Below are 21,448 nucleotides of genomic sequence, written 5' to 3'. Positions count from 1 at the left end.
AGGTTCGTAGACTGCATGTAGTTTCGATTGCCGTGATTCGTGCATTAGTGCAATACATAGGTCGTCATCTCCCGGGTGGGCCCCCGGGGGGTCCGGCTCTTCCAGGAGGACAGGGCGGTTTGAAGCTCAGTCCAGTTATGGTCAATGCTGTATTTGGTAAGCGCCCCGATGTAAAGGATGACTTTCCTTTCTGGCTTGCAGAGAAATTTGACCAACTGGAAGCAGTATTTCCTAATACAACTCCTGGTGATAAACATAGGATCTTGACGATTAGTCTACCAAAAGATTTAGCACCCGAACTCGTTGACTGTGAGACCTGGGGCAAAACTTTTGCGGCTGTTTATGCGCGGTGTTTCGGCACTCCATCTATGGCTTTACTGCCTGAGATCGTTAAACGTGTTCAGAATGATCACGGACCGGAGGCGGCGGTTGAATTGGGTATGCGCCTGTGTGGCTCCTTTGACATAGTCTGCGATCTCATACTCGCTGATATCAAGGGGGAAGCAGTGAACTTTCAGGTGGCTAACGCTTTGGCGGCTATCCCAGATGCCGAAAAACAGTAAGGGTCTACGGCCTTTTTCTGTCAAGGAGAAAAAACAACCTCAAGGGCAGGCTTCTGAGACAGAGGTTCAGCCCAAGTCTAAAAAACAAAATTGGCCTAAAAAACAGAAACAGGGTAAGCAACAACAGCAGACTCAAGAGTCTTATCCTGCGACTCCAATACCGGCGCAGACAGAGCGAGTTTATGACTTGCGCGATCGCGCGACGATTAAATCACCTGATCGATTTCAGGCTTCTGATCAACGCTCTCCTCATTCGTTTCAGGACTCATCGGCCCCGAAAACCGGTGGTGGAGGAGGCGGAAGGGGTAGGGGTGGTCAACAAGGACGTGACCAGCCCCGCCAAGCAGACGGTGCAGGGAAGCAGGAAGGCACAACGCCGAAAAGACCGCTGTTTGCCAAAAAGAAAGTCGCGGCTTTAACAGCGCATCGATATGCCACAGATAGTGAGAACGCGGCTTCAGAATCTGACGTGGGCTCTGACCTTGCTGGACAGTGCGGCGGAGATTACCATTGTGAGAGAGGCCCTGCCTCCACTACTGAAGGTGATAGCGACTGATATTTATGTTGTAATAGAAACAGCTGATACGAGAGTTGCTCCCCCTGATAGACTTTTTGAAATTGTCCTATTAATCGAAGGAGACATACAACGTACTGTAAAAGGGGTATTTTGGGAAAATGTTTCGTCTACATATGACATTTTGCTTTCAGAGGCTGACTGGCCCCCACCTTTTGTGCTCGCAGCGCCACGAGGGGAGGAGGTGATCCTCCCCAGTTTCGCGAACACTGTCTCGAAAGAGCATGCGGGCACATTTTGCAGAAGAGTGGGCTAAGGCTCTAGCGCCGGCTCTGTACCGCAACCAGTGTGGTTGGGATAAATTGTCCCCAAGCCACGAGATTCCTTTGCGGTCTCAGCCGCAGCCTCAACCTCAATATCCCATTCGGCGGGAAGCCAAGGCTTCTGTCGCGTCTATCCTTGAACAGTTAGAATATCAAGGAGTAATTGAAACGTGCGTGTCTCCGATGAATAACTCCCTTTTCACTGTGAACAACCCGGATGGGTCATTTCGTTTGGTCTTGGATTACAGGCATTTAAACTCGCATTGCCATAACTGTGCAGTACAGAACACTCACGGCTCTGCCCTAGTGGATAGTCTTGTGCGTAAGCGTTTTAAAACCACGCTTGACATTTCCAACGGTTTTTATGCCCATAGTTTAGATGGTCTTAGTTCCCAATGGACCAGCTTTACTTCAGCCGGGGTCCAAAAACACTTTCGGCGTCTCCCAATGGGCTATAAGAATAGTCCTGGGATTTTCACTGCCCGCATAGTCTCTCTCTTGGAGAGAATCAACCCGGATGATTACTCGTATGTGGATGACATTTATCTCACAGACGACGATATTTGGGAGCATTTGTGTCGCGTAAATGGCATAATTTGTAACTTTGCAGACATGGGTTACAAATTTAACTTTGCAAAATCGCACATTGCACTGTGTTGTTCCTGGGCTATGAGCTCAACAATGAAGGTAGAGGTTTGGCTCCTCACTTCCTGGAGAAATGCGCACAACTGCGCGCTCCAACAACACTGAAAAAATTACAGTCTTTACTGGGTTTTTTAAATTTCGGAAGAACATACATTCTGGAATATGCCCAGCGTATCAAGCCTTTGTATGCTTTGATACAACCAACTTTTTCCAAATCTTGCCGGCTGCCTGAGCACTCAGCCATTTTGCAATCTTTGCAGGCTGATTTGCTCGCTTCTAAATTCTTACTGACTCGTGATAACCACACTAACCTGGTGATAAGAATCATTCCTGGGACGGTGGGTTTCACATACTTAACTTTTAATGAAGGAGACACAGTACCTATTGCCTACAAGTCACACTTGTACACTTCGGCTGAAATGCGGTTTTCCACTGTGGAAAAAGTTTTGACGGCTGTGCAGATGGCGATTCTTAAAGAACGTGCTCTGTCACAGGGAAAACACATGTTGGTTGTTACACCCTGTCCTCATTTGGAGGCAGTTACAAAAGCCAGTGTACCAAATTCTAAAGCTTTGCACCCTCGGTGGATTCAATGGGCTGCTTCCTTGAAGTCCACGGATGTCACGTTTATTTTTGACGCCTCATTGAGGTCGCAGGAGTACTTGCAGTATGAGTTTGTTCATCCTGCTCCTCTGGCAATGCGACCTTTGGAGGACTTCCATTGCATCATTTACACTGATGGTTCGACGCAGGTTGCGCATGGCTCTAAACACGCCTACGTTTCCGCATGCGCCATTGTGGTCGGTGCCATGGTGAACGATGAGTTCAAGTCCAGGGTCGTGCACACGCAGACTCTAGGGGACTGCACCGCACAATTGGCAGAGCTTCGTGCTCTTTTACTCGCGTTAGAGTACGCTGATCCTAGTGTGACTACTCTTATTGTGAGCGATTCTTATTACTGTGTCCAGTCTTACAATGAAAACTTGTTCTTTTGGATTCAGCATGATTTTCGTGATTCCAAGGGTAGCACAATAAAACACAAGATGATCTGGGTTCGAGTGGCTGAGCTTAAGGCTCATCTGCCGCTCGTTTTTGTGATTCATACTCTCGGCCATCAGCGCGTGGGAGTTCACGCTGTCGGTAACTCGCTTGCTGATGAAGCAGCGAAATCAGCGGTGTCTAAGTATTTAGTTGCAGCTGTTACACGGTCCAAAAGTAAGATTGATGGTGACATCTTGGCGGCTGTTGCTGCCACTGAGAAGGGAGGTAAACATCCTACTGGGTTCCCTTCGAAGTACACATACCACTTAAGTCCCGAAAAGGTTCCTTTTGTGAAAATACCTGATGTTGGTGAACGTGTAATTCCCAACTCGGATCGCAGAGCTAGCTTGATTACAGCGGCGCATGAAGGCGTGGCGTCTGCGCATGCGGGCGTCTCGGCCACTGTAACTCAATTACAACAGCGTTTCTGGTGGCGGGGACTTACAAACAGACGCGTGACTATGTCCTTCAATGTGACATTTGCCAGCAGATTAAACCTTCGACTGCTACGCGTCCGCCACAGACACAGTTGTACATATCTAATAAACCACTAGGTTGTGTTTATTTAGATCACTGCGGTCCTTTTTCCTCTGATACTGCGTAGAAGTACATCTTAGTAGCAGTTGATTCATGCACACGCTTTGTGTGGGTATGGCCTCATCGCAGCGCTGATTCACGGACTGTCATTAGAGATTTGCGTGTCTTTGTAGGGATTTTTGCCTGTGGTACCTTCCATTCGGATCAGGGTCCGGCTTTCGCCTCTAAGGCGTACAAGGATGCCATGACTTCAATGGGGGTCCAAGTCAAGTTTTCGTCTCCCTACAGACCTGAGGGTAATAGTGTAGTGGAGCGAATGAACCATGACTTAAAGCAATCATTGACAGCTCGAGTTATAGGCACTGGCAGGAACTGGCTGGCCCACCTCAGTGGCGTGCAGCGTGCTCTTAATAATCTCCCTAGAAGGTCTCTGGGTGGGCGGACCCCATACGAAATGCTCTTTGGGATCAAGATGTACGTCCCTGACCTTGATGGTCTAGACTGCGTGGCTCGCGCCACAACCTTTGACGTAGATGAACATTGCAATGTTTTACAAAATCTACAAGAGACCAGAGACAGTCTTGCAAAGGAACATATGCCCTCCACATTGGATGATGCGTTGCAGATCCCAGTAGTTGGCTGGCTACCCCAAGTTGGAGAACTGGTTCGAGAGAATATCGATAACAAAAAAGAATTTGGACCTTCCTATCGAGCTCCGGTTCCAGTCCTTGGAGTGAAGGGCACAAGAACAGTCATTTTACCGCCACTTCCAGGTTGTAAGGAAAACAGGTTTATCTCCATTGACAATGTCAAGATACACAGAGTGGCCGATTCTTCTTAGTATGACACCGGCAGTCTCCTGTCCTTCCATTGTGAGAAATTCTGTTTTGGCCACGGCTTCTAATCCTGAATCTGAAGTGGCCATCGAATTACCTGCAATTTCCAGTCCTTTATTAAGTACTTTGCCTGGTACAGACCATGATGATATTGATTACACTTACCCCACTGACTTATCTATGCCTGACCTGCAAACACGTTTGGCCACTGAATCAAGATTTTCATTTGACACTGTTTCCAATGCTTCGAAGAAACCCTCACAGTTTGCGGTTTATGCCACGTTATTTAAAAAACAATTTTTGATTTCCCCTTGGACATATATTTGGCTGGTACTTTTTTAAATTTACCTTTTTATGTCAATTGGTTTTGTGTTTTATTTTTTTTGATTCATCAATGGACACTATGTCGAGGAAAGAACATGCATTCGACATCTCAATGGAACTTTGGCCCCGCTTTCCTCGTCACATTCGGCACACAGATTGAAAAGAGACTTAACATTTGTTAACATCACTGCTTGGCCAGTCCTTGATGGAATTGTGTGGGATGCAGTTAGATTTCAAATTCATGGCCCTACAGAAGTCGTTAATGTCCCTAATGTCCTTCGAGTTAACATGGGGGATGTAGTGAAACAAAACATACGTTCTGATGATTGGGATGTTCAGGCCGTAGAATCTTTGTTTTCTGATTTAAAATATTATGCTGCCTTTGATGCTGAGGATTTGTACTTAGAATCTGCTAATTATGGGTATTTATTTTGTTTTCAACATTTTGGCAATCACTTCTTACATAGAACTAATTCCAGAAGGGATACAGTTAATTATACGCAATGGGAGCATTGCCCAGCTCCGAAACAGGGCAGTTCCAGTACTTTTTTGAAAAAGTACACTTATTTTACCGACTTCAATCAGTCCCATCCCGAGTCCTTTTATTTTAAAATGACACAGAAGCCAATGTCCAAGTTTAGACTCACTTTTTTAAAATAGTTAGCAGCGGACTCCTGACTTCATTTGAGAAAATATTTGGAGTCATTCCTGCTTTCTTCCATTCTATTTTTTCAAGTCTGTTTGGTGGATTCCCGGTTTTACTGGCCCTAGCGGCAGGCGTTCTGGTGATCTTTTGTTTCGTTAAACATGGATGCCCTTCCTGTGCAAGAAGCCGCGCAGCCCCTCCTGGCACTGTTTCACAACAGGATGCTTGAATATTATGGCACACTGCCGCTTGCGACTTTAAGCACGGCGTTTGGATTATCGTTTCGATTTTCCTATTTCACCTGTGTCCAGCCTGTATTTTATTGCCTGAGCTGTGATTTTGACTGGGCCATTGATTTGTGTGTCTGCAAGACGGTTTCTCCTGACGTCGATTTTAATCAGCTGATGTGTCCCGTCGTGGCTCACGAGTTGGTTTGTTCTGGCGATAGGATTATGGCCTTGGCAGCGATGCATGGACTAATGGGTCCTTGGAACATACTTGCAGCAGCGCAAGATTTCTTGGCACAGAGCTTTCTTGAGAACCCACCGAGTTGTCCTCTGATGGTGATAGAGACTCCGGTACTGGAAGAGCACGATGTTCCTTCCCACTGTTGAATTGGATGGCTGAACTGTTTTCGGATGTAGACGGTGATTTCATGTTAGAGGCTGTTGCTGCATATCTTGCATATTCGGTCTTGCCCTGATGTCTTTTCCAATTTCGAATCCCGACACCATGTTTGCAATTGACATAGCTTTGCTTTTTGCAAATTTTGCTTACATTTTTTCATCTCCCAGACCTATTGGCATGAGCGGAAGTTAACTTTCTATTGACATTTTGGATTTTTAAATTGATTCATGAAACATTTTTTCCCATCGATTTCTAAATTATTAATATTGCTCATCGTTCTTGAACTCTGCTATCATGATGAGGCCCTTATCTTATCTTATCCGTGCTCGGATCATGGGGGGATGTCATATAGTTACTGCTTATCTATATATTGTGTTAAGTTAGCATGGGCTTATTAAATGTTTAAACGCCATTTTTCCTTTTGCTGCTTCTGCACACGGCACATTATTGTTGATTTAGCTTTCAACCCAGAGGAGCGTTGTGATTTACATGAGAATAATATGTTATTGCTCTGATATCAGCTTTGCTTAATAAACTATGTCTGTACAGAGAGTGCTGAAGCTTCAAGGATAACACGATACAGAATTGTTGTGAGGTCTGATCTGCGCACCTTCATAGACATAACATAAGTGCAAATCCTGCCAAATTCTGGCTTTAGGCGCGTTTTATATTGCTTTGCTAGGAGCACACATACACACTTGATGCGGTTTGCATGCAGAGAGCTGGTGGAAGCTGATGTGATCTCTTCATACTATGATCTTGAGGTATGGGCCCGCCCTGCTAAAACCCAAAGAGACCTTCTTAGATGTTAATATATTATGCTAGTTAGGGAGGGTGAGAATTAGGTGTTGTTAACGTTTATTCATTACAGCATCTTAGCATGCTGTCTCTTTTTGCTTTCTATGGACTAGTAACTATGCTGATAACTTTGCTTCTGATAATATGTTTCCTTGTATTATCTAAGATACTGCGTTTGAGAAAACGGCATTAGTAAATAAATATTTCAAATATGCACGTGTCCTCATTTACTCCATGTTCTGGTTTGAAATGATTGTATAACGAAAGAGTGCTCATGTGTTCCACGTGACCTGAGGTATCGTAAGTTCATGTTCTGGTTTGTCTAAATCATTGGAAGTTTGTTATGACCAATGAGACACTGTAGCTAGCCTGGTAAGGGGTTTTGGGTACTGATGTGAGTTTTGGGACACCCTAATTCGCCGAGGTTCCAAATCTCTATGCACAGTTCTGTGGTAGAACGGAAACCCTGCTACACCTTTGGCCCAAAAGCATGTCTACAAATCTTTGTAAATATGGTTTTATGTCAATAGGCATAGGTGGTTGCCTGGGACCACCCATGTTCCACCCATGTAATGCCCCTTTGCCCCTAAATAATGCAAAGCAGCGCTTTGAGCTACTTTGAGGGTGCTTTCCATCTCAAAACTAATTTTGGGTTGGCAAGTAAATAGCAAAAACAACATTTTGCGCTGGTTGGCATCACTTTTGTGTCGCTAACCCAGCGCAAAATGTTTGAAAATCTCCCCCTAATTGCCCACAACAGAGAAGGGCTCAAAATGCAATATTGGCATATCACATTTTTATCCGCATTTCCACTTTTTGAATATGCTAGCAGCCACAAATTTCCTACCACCCAGCAGTCATTCCCCTAAGTCTCCTATAAAAATGGTACCTCATTTATGTGGATAGGTCTAGTGCCAGCGACAGGATTAATCAATCAATCAATCAATCAATTAGGATTTGTAGAGCACGGCTACTCACCCGAAGGGTATCCAGACCCTGTAGCTGCTCATTCGAACAGACAGGTCTTGAGGGCCCCTCAGAACTTCAGAAGTGAGGTGATGGTCCGGAGTTGCATGGGGAGGCTGTTCCACGCCTTTGCTGTGATGTTGGAGAAGGAGTGTCCTCCACTCCTGTTTCGGTAGTAACGGGTATTGTGGGCCAGAGACAGGGAGGCATAGTTTTCTCGATGGTCGTTGGAAGTTCATGCAGTGGTTAATGTAGGCAGGTACTTGGTTGAGTCGAGCAGTGGTTCCCAAAGTTTTGACTTTTGAGGACCCCCACTGAGTCACTAGTGAAAGCCGGGGACCCCAAAGCAATTTATACGATTTACTTATCTAACATATAAACAGTATTTTGAAAGAAATAAACACACAGGAGCGCACACCAAATAAATGCTCGAATGACTAAAGATTTTAGTATTTTATATTGAAAAGATTTACAAAAATCAAAAATGTTTAATGGAAAGGTTGGTGCTGCATCGTGGTGACTAACTTTTCAATGTTTTATGTCACAGTATGAGGCGCCTGCTCCTGCCACGGACAGACTGGAAACCCAAAGCAGCCCTGGAGAATGTTGTCAGACCTGTAGCCGTTTGGTGTACACCAAGTGCAGTGAGTGATCCTGACCACTACAAAGGGCGCTTTTGAGGGTTCTTCCCCCAAGAAAATGTGGGGAAAATGGTGCATTCTACAACACATTTGTCATTATACATTGAATTGTATTTGCTTTCAAAGCATAGTAAATAATGACCTTACAGTGCACCAGGATACAACAATTATTGGTGGGGGCTCTTCAGTGATTCCCTCACTATCATCCTCCAACAGTGTCTCTCATCTCTCAATAGCTTCTCTCTCACATGTATTTCATTTGTTTTATAGCACCTCGCATACCACTGTAGGGTCTCAGAGCACTTTACATGACAAACATACAGAGACAATGAACCATACATGTGCAAATCAGTGTATTGAAAAGGTTACATCGGGCAAAGGGGACTACAAAGTGTAGAATTCACATGTCATCCATCACTGATAGGCATTTTTTAAGAGTGCTTGGTCTGAAGAAGCACAAACTCAGGATTCAGAACATAACACAGTGGTTAAAATTTACTTTAATAATAAGAATTTATTGCAACGCAAACAAAGCTTTTTTTTTCAGTAAGATAATGAAAGACTGGGAAAATGTACTAACATATAGCACGCAGTTTGGATGCAGCTCTTTGATGGCACTTCATAGCTCACTGTGCCAGATTACCATTGCAATTTATGAACTGCACACTAACAAAATAATCTCTATGACAAAAGCAATTACCCACTGAGCTATGCACATAAAATACTGTTTGTTTATATGCATGGTACACATTCTTTGCAGCAGGCATATTAACCAACTGCCCTTCCTTAGATGAGCCAAAAGCTGCCAGTGGACAAAACTCCCATCTCTCTCTAGCAGGTACATTAATCACTGGAGTTATCTTGACATGTTCATTGTTACCTAAAAACTACTGATTATACAAGGAACTTTGCAGTGCTTTTAAAACATCTGCCTGAGGACCCCCTGGGAAAGTGTCACAGACCACAGAGGGTCCGTAGACCACAGTTTGGGAGCCACAGTAGTAGAAACTTGTGTGTCAGCAGCTTTATTTGGCATCTCTTCTGTATGGGGTGCCAGTGGAGTTGCCTGAAGTGGGGCATGATGTGGGTTTATCGGAGGAGGTCAAGGACGAGTTTGACTGTGACCTTCTGAATGTCTCTGTAGGAGGTGTACAATGATTCATATGTAGAGAGCATTGCCGTAGTCCAGCTGGCTGGTGATGAGGGCCTGTGTCACAGTGTATTTAGTATGCTGAGGTAGCCATTTGAATTTCTTATATAGCATGAACAGAGTGAGGAGGCAGTTGGATAAGACGCAAATGGATACCCATCAAGACTGTCACCCACACACTCGTCAGCAGCAGAATCGACTACGCAACGCACTCTATGCCGGCATCGCCCTGAAACTGCTCAAGAAACTGCAGATCATCCAGAACGTCACCACCAGATTCATTCTCAACATACTCCACTTCAACCACATCTCCAGCCACCTAAGAGACCTCCATTGGCTCCCAGTCAACACAAGAATCCCCTCAAGCTCCTCACACACGTGTTCAAAGCCATACATGACGTGGGACCTGCGTACCTCAAACACTACCTCACATTCCACGTACCAACCAGAGACCTCCGCTCCGCCCAACTGGCCCTAGTTACCGTCCCATGTATCTGCAAGACTACAGCTGGAGGAAAATCCTTCTCCTACCTTGCACCAAAGACCTGGAACACCCTGCCTCTCCACCTCAGACAATCACAGTCACTGCCTCGATTCACAAAGGACCTCAAGTCCTGGGTCTTTGGCTGAACCACAGCGCCTCGACAGACCTGCAGCACCGCCCCTCCCCCAGCGCCTTGAGACTCTTACGGTTGAATAGTTACGCCTTACAAGCCACTGATTGATTGATTAATTGAAGGTGTTGATCTGTGACTTTATGGTGAGTTTGTGGTCAATGATGATTCTGAGGTTTCTGGAGTGGTTGGAGATTGTGGGTGCGGGTCTTATTTTTGACCGCCACAAGAAACCATTACATGGGTTGCTGTTATTGCTGAAGTTCAGTACTTCAGTCTCATCTGTGTTCAGCTGCAGACAGTTGTTCTTCATACAGTCAGCAATGCTCATCATTCAACTCATCCTGGTGGTGGTGGAGTCGTCGATGAGTGAGAGGATGGGTTGGGTGTCACCAGCATAGAAGATTGTGTTGAGGCTGAGAGATCTGATGATGTTGGCCAGCGGTGTCATATATGCTTTGAAGAGCCTGGAGCTGAGGGACACCTCAGGTGATCACCTTGGTTTTGGAGGTGAAAGGTACAAGGTGGATTCTCTGTGTTCTACCAGTGAGAAAGGAAACAATCCATCTGAGTGCTTTAATGCTGATGTGGTGGAGTATTTTGATTAGTGTGTGGTGGTATATGGTGTTAAAGGCTGCTGAGAGGTTCGAGGAGGATCAGAGCTCCTGTATCTCCTTGGTTGAGGAAGGTTCAGATGTTGTCGTGGCTGCGATCAGGGCGGTCTTGGTGCTGTGATTGCTGTTCAAGCTGAATTGGGAGGCGTTAAGTAGCTGGTTCTGTTCCAGGCGCGTCATGAGTTGCTTGTTGATGATTTTTTCCAGTACTATGGCTGGGAATGGGAGCAGGGAGATTGGCCAGAAGTGTTTGAGTTCACTGGGGTTAGCAGAGGGTTTTCTAAGTAGTGGTCTGGCTGCGGTGTGTTTCCCAGGATCAGAAAATGTTTCAATGATGACTGAGTGTTGAGCAGGGTGGTGAGTTCCTGGCTGAATCTTTGGTTTCTGAGATTGAAGATGTGGTGCGAGCATGGGTCTGTGGGAGCTCCTGAGTGGATGGATTTCATGATGGTGGTTGTGTCCTGGGTGGAGGAGAGGTTCCATGTGGTCATTCTGTGGTTTACGTTGATTGCGCCTGTGCAAATCTCTCAAAGAAGTCCATAGGTGTAGGTTGAGATTGGAGGTTTCTTTATATGGTTGCAATCTTGTTGTGGAAGAAGTTAGCGAGGTTGTCGCACAGCTCTGGTGAGGGTGTGATGTTTTCGCTGGCACTCGGGTTAGAGAATTCCTTCACAATGTTGAAAGGTTATTTGTTTATTGTTGCCACTGGTTTTGACGCGTGTGGCTAATGCTGTCTTCTTAGTGGCCCTCACCAGGTGGTGATAGATGTTACGGGAGGGCTTGAAGGCTGCCGTGTCGGAGGTATCTTTTCCGGTGCACCATTTCCTAACCAGCTGTTGACTGTCATTTTTTGCTGTTCTGAGTTCATGGGAGAACCAGCTGTCCCCTTTGGAGGATTTTGTCCAGTTGTTGCTCTTGACGGGGTTGATGCAGTCTGCACAGTTAGTGATCCTGGCATCGAAGATCTTAGTTCCCTGTTCGAGGTTGGTGGCGGTAGAGGGTTGGAAGTGTTGAGGGTGATGGTGATGGAGCGTGATTTTTGCAAATTAAATCTACTCAATGAAATCCACCCATGTGTATGTTTTTAATAAATATTAATGTTTGAAAACAAAACACTAACCATGCGTTATTAAAAGGTACAGCACGAAATGTGCAGCTAGACTTGACAAAATAGATTGTGTTAGATCAAGAAGCGTTAATTAAATAATATGAATGATTGCTGAAATTAATGATAAAATGAGAATGTTCTAGTCTGGCTAATTGAATGTTTTTATGTTTCCTGAAACTGCAGAAACAAGCTTCAATCATGAGAATTTTTTTTATTCTTCGTGAGAGTTTATTTAAGCTTTAGAAAATATTTTTCTCTTCTGCTGGAATAATGTAGGCCTTAGAAATGCTATGTGATGTGCTTCTGTGCTCCTATCCTTGTAATGTTTCAAACGCTTCCTTAAAATGTAGATATTAGTTTATTTCTGAATAAACTTTAAAGGTTCTTTCCTGTCTAGGCGAGTGATATAGTAGACTCAAATGTTTCAACATTCATATACAAATGTAGCTGTAGTTCTTCCTATTCCTTGCTAGTTGGTTATACAATTTTTAGACAAAGGATGCTTACAAAATATTTGTAAAATCATTGGCAGGAGACTGTCTTCATATAGGTCTGGTGGCTAAGTGGACTAATGCATCCACTGCAGGGGCATGTGTTCAACCTCATGGTCACAGGTTCAAATCCTGATTAGTCCACTCAGCCTTTCATCCAACTGAGGTCGATAAACATCTGTTCTTCAGCACAGAGATACCCAAGGGTGAACATGCGCTTTACAAATACACATGTTATGCTATGTTATAGATATTGTCCAGTGGAGAGGCTTGTAGAGAGTTGTAAACGAAACATTTTTTATCAGAGATAAAGAAAGGTGTACTATAAAATCGACTGTGGGAAAGTGCAGTTCGGCTTGTTCACAAGATTGGTGACCTGCCCCTGCGTTCGTGGTATGCTGAATCTGATTTCTTGGCTGGCGTATCCTGCAAATCCTAAAGACTTTCCTGAAACTTTACACATCATCGGCTAGTGATAGTGTTCATGCTATACCCTAGGCGCCGTGGGGTCAGCTTATCTAACTCATTGCTTACTGTCCATTAGTATTTCCGTTTCGTAAGTGAACTGAAATTACATTGATATTTTTCTCTCACTCTCTCTCCTCTATACATTTGTTTTGACGATTCTGAGAATTTGATCTGTTATACTTATTGTGGAACTAATCTGTAACATTTGTGAACCAAGTGATGACATTCTATATTGTACTTGTGATTAACCATTCATATTTTGAATAACAAACAGAATATATATTAGAAAAGAATAGTGTTTGTCTTTATTCATGAGTTTTTGAGTTATTTTGACATAATAATTTTGTCTACTGATGTTTAGCTATTGCTTCATTGTAGGTCCTCATGAGGGAATAGCTCTCCACTTTTCATTACTTAGTCCCTTTTAGCTCTACCAAAGATCTGTCGGAGGACCTTTTATATTGCTAACCAAGTAATAATGACTTATGGGCCTGTCATAAGAGGTACATTTAAGTAACTGCTGCATCAAGGGTATCTGTTCAGGTGGTCTCTGAAATTTGTTCCAACTGTGCAACTGTGGTAGGGGATGCTGTTCATCCTTGGTGTGGCAGTGCAGGGGCTGGATATGCTGAAGGGGAGAATGGGGTAATCAGTCCATGTGAGTTCTGTGCTGTAACTGATGCAGTTCCTGGAGAAAATTGTGTACTGCTGTGTGTGTGGGACTGTGGATGATCTGGGTCCGTCTGAGGCTGCTCATACTGTCAAGGTGTGTGGTGTTGTTGTCAATGGGGTTGTCGATGTGGAGATTTAGGTAATTCTGGTGTGGTGTGGCCAGAGGTCGGTGTGGTGCTTTGTGGTGTGATGGTGGTCTCGATCGTGCATGAGATGGTGCATCTGGTGCAGAGAAATGGTCCTACCGTAGAATGCATAGCAGCATGGCAGTTGTGTTCGCTGGGTTGTCCAGTGTTCAGGCCATCCTTTTCACCCAGTCAAGAGGGCAGCTGGTGAGCACAGCAAAGCTTGTTTCCATCAGAGTGACAGTCCTTCAGCAGCACAGCAGCCTTTCTTCCTAACAGAGTATCTACAGGTCCATAAGTGTAAGGAAGAGTTGGTGTCTGAAGTCCAATATTTATACCAGGTGCCTCCTTAGAAGTTGGAGAAGCTTCCAGGGGCTTCCTTCTGAAGTGTACAGGCTTCCTGCTTCCCCTGCCCAGGCTCCAGACTAACTACAGGGGATATGCAGCCCTTTGTGTGGAGGCAGGCGACAGCCTATTCAAATGTAAGTTGGGCTGTGCCCTGCACTGCCCTCCCACCTTTCTAGTGATGGCCCATTCAGGCACACCTAAAACCTCTATTGTGTGTGGCCAGGGCCGGCTTTAGAGGTTGTAGCGCCCTGTGCGACAATCTTTGTTGGCGCCCCCCCTCCACAAACAAACATTATTATTTGTGTTGAGTTGTATGGTTTCTCAACCCCATATTTAAAATATACAGGATACATTTTAGAGTATATAAAATGTATGCTCAAATATCATGTAAATTAAATAGGGATTAGATGGGAACAGATATTACAACACCATCAGTCAAATATAACTTTTATTTTATAGCTTAAAACAATATACATATCTTGTTGATGTAATTATTAACATTTTCTAACTGTGTTAATTTTGTAAAATACAATTTGCAAATTTTAAGTAAATGCAACTTTACGGGTTTTCATTTTTGCAAATGCCAATTGATGTGGATAAGTTAAGTTGTTGTGCAATATTATTTTCAATGGACAGGATTGCCAAAAATGATATACTTTCACCTGTCAGTCTGGATCTTAAATATCTTTTAATTAACTTTAACTTCTCTCTCCATTAGCTACTGTCACTGGAAGAGTTAAAAGTATGCACAACGCCACGCAAATAATAGGAAAGATATCTTGCATATTCATGTCTTGAAGAAACTGCAATGCTTCACGAGGAGTATTTTTACCATCAGGAAGACTGAATTGAACGTGTTTTAATTCTTCAGTTAGGTCTGATGCATTAATATCAGAAGATTTGCCATCTGTAAGAGCTACATGTAAATCCCTGGAACGAGCAGAAAGACCTTCAGGTAGAGATTTCAAAATATATAAAAATCCCCACACCTTTGTATGATCACGTAGTTGCTGGAAACGTTCCTTCAAGGATGTTCAAGCTGCATCGACCGTGGTGAAAAAGAATTCTCGCTTAAATGTTTTACTCTGGCTTTTTATTCATTGCACTTTCATAACCAAACATCCTCTTTTTTTTCGTCTGCGTATCTCTTTGAAGGTAGTGTCTGCTTCAAGAGATGTGGCTAATATTTTTACTTTTGTCTTTGATTCTTCATATCCATTCTCTCTGTATGAGGACAAAAAATGTATAGTGCCCTCTATAAAGCGGTTGCTGTTGTTACATCTACTTTTTGGCTCTGCAATTGTTTGCTGGCAATATTGATTTGATATAAAATGTCATACCATACAGAAAGCGTTATCAGAAATTTAAAGTCCATAAGTTGCTCAGACAGACAATATGCTTCGTGCCAGGTACTGCATCTAACTCAATTTGAATCATGTAATTCTGTTAAAGCATCATACATTTCTGATGTTTGGGTGCACAACGCTTTCCTGCTTTCGATGCAACGTTCCCAAGTAGTGGCGTTAGAGTTATGTTATGTACATGATTTAGTCAAATCTTCCATCGCTTTGTTGAAACAGAAAACAGAGTGTAAGTTCTTTGCAGCACTCCAAAAAGTGAAACAGCTTCTATAGATGCTGCTGCTGCATCCAATATCACTAAATCCAGGAAATTGCATCCACATAGAAGAAATAATGCTCTTGAATTCATTCTGAGTATTCTGGCATGGACACCTTTATTTTGACCTTTCATGTTGGCACCGTTATCATAGCCTTGACCTCATAGAGCTTGTAAATTCAAGTCATGCTCTTTCAGCACTCCTAATAACAGTTCACCTGTACAGTCATTCACCTCTTTAAAACCAATAAAATGCTCCTAAACAAATATATATTTTTTGTAATATCGATAAACCTTCTGGTCAGTGATAGCTTTTCAGAATGTATTATGTCAGGTGTGCAGTCCAATATAACAGAAAAATATCACGCTGTCTTTGCTCGAAGTAGAAGATCCTTAAGTACTTGGTTTGCCCAAAGACTGATTATTTCATTCTGTATGTTTTTTCTAAGAAAATGATCGGTATTCTCCTCAGCACAAACACGTCTCAAATGTTCTTAGATCACAACATCAAACTTGCCAAGAAGTTGTACCAATCCCAAGAAATGTCCTTTATTTGGCATAAACGGCTTATCAGAGGATCCCCTGAAGGCCAATTTGTGCTCCAATAAAAATAAAATTATTGACATAAGCCTTTCTAGAACACCTCTCCAATGAATAGTTTCTTTGTTTATCATTTGCTGTTGTGACACATCCACACCTTTATTTAACCGAAGTCTTACTTCTGTTTCCATCCAAATATAATAAGAGGTCATAAGATCCTGTGATTTTTCATGCTCCTTCAAACAAACACTAATGTGTCTCCAATCACGAAAACCTGTACTTCCTAGAGAAGTTTGTGACTTTTCAGATGGAAAAAGTTTGCAGCAAAAACAATATGCACAGTCTGAATATTTTGAATAAACAAGCCATCTCCGCTTTATTATGTCACCATTGTCCAGTTTCCACATCTGAATGATTTTAGAAAAATTAAGTTTATTTTGATCTAAAGGGAATGTTATATCCTCAATTTCAGGTGGTCCAGAAGTTACAATATTATTCACAAATGTAGAGTTCAATTTGTCTGGCCACAGTGCTGGATCAGCTGTGTCATATATGGAGGATGACGAGATATTGTTCTCAGCTGACAGTGTACTAGTTTGACTATTTAGAGCAGCAGCTGAGTTGGCTTCAATTTCTTTTTCAACTGAAGCCAAAGATGGCTCTATTAAAAATGTGTAGAATCCAGACACTTGGAGGATGACAAGATGCTGTGCTCAGCAGACAGGATACTAGCATTTTGGTCATTTAGCACAGCTGCCACGTTGTCAACTTCTTAGTCAGTGGAAGCATAGGACGACTCTAATTCTAAATATCTAGGGCCTCATTTATGAGGCTATGCGTCACTTTTGCGCCTACAGATACGTCAGAAAAACTGACGTATCTGTAACTCCTTGCACAATGATGCGTCATACAGTAAATATGACGCATCACTGGTGTCGCAAGGAGGGCGCAGTCAAAAGTGACGCATCGCTGTTTTCATGCAGCGATGCGTCACTTTTCATAAATGAGGCCCCTAGAATCCCAACACTCAAACGAGCACCCACCTCCTTCATCACATTTTTTTAGATGGTCCACCAAGTCGTAAAAATTTCTCAAGGCTTCTTGCAACTTTCTGTTTTTGTGCTTCACTTTCTGCTTTCCTCTTCTGACTTTGTGCTCCTGATAGATTGTTTGGGCTCATTCTTCTAAATTACAGTTCCTGAAGTGAGTCTGAAGAATACACAAAATGTCTACATCAGTTTGATGTACTAATTGCCATATGGTAGGATTGGGATGGGGGTCTCAGAACGTGAACTTCATTATAACTGCACCACACATTGCATCCATATTGGTATTATCTAATCTACTTTGCGGTTTAGTTGTAGAAGGGTACCTGGTTGAGGAAGGGAACTACAGACTGAGATCATGCAAATGGGGATAATATTTTCATAATAAAATGTGTTAGGTGTGCAAACAGTACATAATAATTATTGAATAGATAACACAAAGTGTGTCCCTCTTCATAGTCACACTTACATACCACTCTAAAAGCACTAACTGCAACAGAGACAACGGAATAATAGTACAATGTTCACTTATCATCCCTAATATATTGAAATTACTAGAAATATGGTAAGATTTAAAGTGGCACATCTATGTTGCAATGAAATAGAATTTCTGTATAAAAACATGCCTATGGGCATCTAGCAGTTCCTCCTGCTTTACATATGGCCTGTGTATCCCTTTCAGTCTAAGGTCCAGAGTACATACATTTCATAGACTCTGTGCAAATGTGTGGCAAGCTTTCCAAATTACTTGTATGCAGTAACATTTTGTAACACACTTTTAGGTTCAAACTAGGGATGCCACTTTTCTCAAAGAAAAATTGTATCAATTTGTGCAAATTTTGGGGTTCGAAAAGGGCCCATAGTTTGTCCGTGACTAACAATTTGTGAAACATCCTTTTTATTCTTTTTAACACAGTATGGACATCCTACTGTTGCACATCTCATCTGGGCCTGAGGAAATATGATCACATCACCACCATTGTGTTGAAACTCCATTAGCTTCAATTGCTGCTTACTTCATCTTCAAAATTAGCTGCATCATTTACAAAGCCATTACAAGCACCACCCGTACGGATCTTGAGACAAGCTCACCATCTCTATTGACTCCAAGCCTACCCACAGCTAGGACATCATCATGCTGGTGACCAAGAAGTGTATAAAAGAAAAAACAGAGTGGCTAACTTTTCCATCCACACACACACGATCATGGACAACATATCATCCCTGTATCCATTAGAACTTACCCCAAACGCTGTTCCAGTTTAGGCAAGCATTCAAGATGCACATCTTAAAAGAATCCCACCTATCTCTCCTATCATTTGTTGCATTTATGCTTGCCATTGATCCTGTACAGTACCCTGCAGACTTTTTTCTAGGTTGTGCTGCACAAATACCACATATGCTTCACAGACCCCTTACCAAAAATGTACATAACACCTGAACTTCCTTGGTTGCTTGCAATAGAAGACAACTTTCAAGTCCTTACCCTTAATGCACAATGGGACTTTATTCTATATGGGAGATACTGTGTAATTGTATGCCCATATTCAACGAGCTCAACAATAAGTGGCTTGTCCAGAGAACCATTAAATAGCTGGTTATTCTCAGTGTTCATCTGCTTTCAATTCACAAAAAACATCCTGAGGTCATGGACTTTAATTTATATTTAGCACTTCCTCTCATCAGTCCATAAGTGTACCTTATTGAGGCCAGATTACTTCTTCATTCATCAAATTCAAATGTAGAACATGATTGGCAATATGATTCAACATCAATCTACATTACGTTTGCATTAAAAAAAATGTCCCCGTAGAGGTATATATAATGTGTGCACCACACGGATACAGCCTGAGTTTTGCATTTTTTATACTTGCTGGAACCCTCTTCTTTTACTCTCTAATCCAGGTATTAAAAAATTAACTTATTCAAATCAACATTCAATCAGTAGTGTAGCCTCTGTGTCACAGACCCTAGTGCTAAAAAGAAATCGGCTACCTGGATGGCGTTTGAATACATAATACAGCAATATTTAGGTTTCAATGGGCCCCTCAGGCCCCTGGCGCCACGCACCTGCTGCACCAATGGAATCTATGCCTTTGGGTTCAGCTTCCCTAACAAAATGCTTAAACTGATGTTAAAGTGGAGAGACTGAACTATGTGAACTATTGTTGCGAGTTGCATAGAGATAAATGCAAGGCACACTGCTCCTACTTACTACACATTGATGCTTGCTCCATTTCAAATCAATTTGTCCAGCTTCTACATCAGCTTTTGCTACTTTCTGCCTGTTAGAAAGTGTTTCTGACACTCTGAGCTGCCCAGATGTTTTGCTTTTTGGCACCTATTTGTTGAGCTTTTACTGTGGGAGAGCCTCATAAGTTGGGATGCCCCCACAGTGAACTCATGATGAAAGAGACTTCATGTGGATTCTACTGGTGTCCCCCCTAGCTTGACTAGGCCGCTGCACAGCAGCTAGAGTATGGGGCCCGGGCTGGTTATATGTAGACACATGTGTACATGCGTGTGCACACATGTACGGGCTGCGCAGGGGAGATTCCTGGCGTGCGCAGTCCAGGAGCAGCTACAAAGGGTGCTGGAGCCTGGCGCAATGGGCAGTTGGAAGGAGGAACCCCCTGACTGTCCCAGGATCCTGAACAGCGCCAGTAGAAGGAAGCAGGGGCCTCTGCGCAGGGAGAAGAGAGGCCCAGGAGGAGAGCCAGGCAAAAGGCTGGTGCAGGGAGCCAGTAAAGAAAGCTCCCTGCTGAATGCCCCCTCCTTGAGACAAGGAGGGCAAAAGAAAGTGGCCTGAGTGGCTGGGATGCGCCGCACGGAGTCAGAAGAGGCCAGAATCGCGAAGATCGGTGCCCTGGGGACTGAGAAATGCCCCCCAGAAGGTAGGCGACCTTTGACCTCTGGCAGACGAAAGACAAAGCACCTGGGGCTCCACCGCCGGTCTTGGATATGCCCCCGGGGTGACATGATTGATATTATTTTGAATTATTGTATATTCATCTTATATTATTAGATGTATCAAAATATCCAAAGCACTGTTTTTACATGTGAAATAAATTGAATATATATTTCTATTATCTTTTCTGGGTTATCTTCCCTTTTTTTCTATTTTGTTGTTTGACTCATTGACTCTTTTGCTCCCTGGACTAGCCAACCATTGATAGGTCTGTGACGAGTAGTGCTCACATTTATCTCTAGGCAGGTGACTCTTTTCCCTCCCCACTGGGGAAGGTACCTCTAGTTAATGCCCCGGGGTGGGTAGGTCCCGGGTGCTGCCCCCAGAAAGAAGTAAAGTCAGGGAGACCCGTTGTGCTCCCCGTGAACTGGCCCATGGGGTGTGCCAGGAGCTTACCCTGGCCCCCCAAAGCCATTGATGGAGGGGGAGCGCAATCGCGCCCAACTCAAGAGAGATCAGGGGCCCGGGATCAAAATACCGGGCCCCGATGGTAATGGCGCAGCAGAGGAGGGGGGCGCACCGTTGTGTGTCCCACTTCACGGCCGAAGTGAAGCCGGGGAGCGCCGCAGAGCTCCACATGAAAATTTCCCCCTGCGGGGGAGCCCACCCTGGCCCCCGGTGAATAAGCGGTGGGCTCCCCAGGTGGCTCTCCACCGCGCGGGCAAAGTGAAGATGCCAGGGGCCCGGGTGGGACCGGGCCCCCGAAAGTGAGCAGGAGCATCCGGGGGTGGGCTCCCCGAGCTGCTTGAAGACACAACTCACCGGCAGCACGGAGTCCGGGTGGGACCGGACCTCCAACAATGTCGGCATGAGCGGCCGGGGGTGGGCTCCCCGAGCCGCAAGGAAGCACCCACCTGGGGGTCTGAGTGGGGCCGGGCCCCCCACTGAGGAAGGAACGAGATGCAAAAAGCCAGCAAGAAGGGCAGCTCGCTCTCCCCGGAGCAGCGGGGAAGCCACTACTCTAATATGTAAGAGTACCCATAATCCCTTGCAGGCCAGGATCGGCTTGCCAGGGCAAACAGCGTTTCCTCTGCTTGTGGTGGCCCCAGGAGAACGGGGTCACCAGCACATGTGTGTACAGGTGCAGGGGGGAGCTGCAGGAGCCACGCAGTCTCCCTCAGCACGAAAGTGGAAGTCCCCCTCTAAGTCTCATGGGGACTTGAGATGAATATAACCCTCCAGGGCTCAGCCAGCATATTAACCCTTTCTGGGCTGGAACTTTGGTT

Source organism: Lissotriton helveticus, chromosome 2_2, assembly GCF_964261635.1.
Source record: "Lissotriton helveticus chromosome 2_2, aLisHel1.1, whole genome shotgun sequence".
NCBI lineage: Eukaryota > Metazoa > Chordata > Amphibia > Caudata > Salamandridae > Lissotriton > Lissotriton helveticus.
Note: the sequence above shows the minus strand (reverse complement) of the source record.